General features: G+C 60.6%; 1 protein-coding gene across 1 annotated transcript in view; it reads right to left on the bottom strand.

The window, feature by feature from the left end:
• BMP2 (bone morphogenetic protein 2) overlaps window positions 1–801 on the bottom strand; it is a 5,322-nt gene extending 4,521 nt beyond the window's left edge. Inside the window, exon 1 of the mRNA XM_085299166.1 lies at window positions 366–801. The gene's annotated coding sequence lies outside the window, so the exon portion shown is untranslated. The remainder of the gene's footprint in view (window positions 1–365) is intronic.
• Window positions 802–1,090: the final 289 nt, after the last annotated feature.

Below are 1,090 nucleotides of genomic sequence, written 5' to 3'. Positions count from 1 at the left end.
GACGGGACGGGACGGGACGCGACCTCCCCGCGCCGCTCGCAGCCCGGCGCTTCCCCTCGGCGGCGCGCCGCTGCCCGGCACGGCGGCGGCGCAGAGCCTTCCCCGGCGCCGGGAGAGGTGCGCTCTCTCGGCGGAGTGGAAGGAGGAGGGAGGGGGGGAGGTAAGCCTGCTACGTCCTTAGCCAAACCCACAGGATACTCTTCTCCCCCGTGAAACTCTGCGCTGGATTATTATTATTATTGTTGTTGTTATGATTAGTGTCCCGTCCCCCCTCTCTCTTCCAGAGCGCTAGCACCTCCGCCGTGGCCCACGGAGTCATCCTGCGGAGAGGGCTTTCAGCGGATCGGCGACCGCCGGAGTTATACCTGTGTGCAGCAGCCGGGCTTGTGTCTGCAGGAGGGTGTTCTGCTCTCGGGGTGTTTTTCCCGCATCACTTGGTGTTACTCCAAACTTCGCTGCCTCTCCTCTACAGCTGCCGAGCAGAAAATAGAAGTTCCCTGAAGTACAGTCCGCCTCAGAAACATACTTTTAGCAGCTGGCTTAGGAGGCAGAAGGCAAGTCCCAGCCAGGGAAGGGCTTCTCCCTTTTAAAAGCAGCGATCAGAAAGTTGTTGCTTCTTCTTCTTCCTCCTCCTCGCGTGTGCCTGCTCGTGAATGGGTGCCTATGTGTCTATGGAGTTAAAAGGCTCCTTTTAAAAAGTGTCCTTTGCATCATCAGCATCAGACAGATGGACATTTACTGAGACTCCCGCAGCAACATTAAGATGAAGCTTGACTTTTCTCCGCTCCCTTAAAAAGAAAGAAAAAAAAAAAAAAAAAAAGGGTGGGGAGCAGTTTGTTCCCGGCCCGCGCGGAGCGGCAGCGCTACGGGGACAGCTGTGTGTGCGCACGCTGCGCGCCGTGCAGGCGTGCCCGGCTCCCGCCCCTGCACCGCACCATTGACGGAGGCGGCCGGGCGCCGCCGGGGCTTTTTGTTGCGCGGCGATGTCACGACCCCGGAGGCTCGCGGGCCCGCGCCAATCACAGCCGCCCTGTGGGAGCGGGCTGCGGCCCCGCACGGCTTTTAAAGGAGACGCCGCCTCCCTCGCGCC

Source organism: Rhea americana, unplaced genomic scaffold (genome assembly GCF_003343005.1).
Source record: "Rhea americana isolate MKP2758 unplaced genomic scaffold, rheAme1 scaffold_146, whole genome shotgun sequence".
Taxonomy (NCBI): Eukaryota; Metazoa; Chordata; class Aves; order Rheiformes; family Rheidae; genus Rhea; species Rhea americana.
The sequence above is the reverse complement of the archived record's forward strand: the minus strand, read 5'-3'. Positions and strand labels throughout refer to the sequence as shown.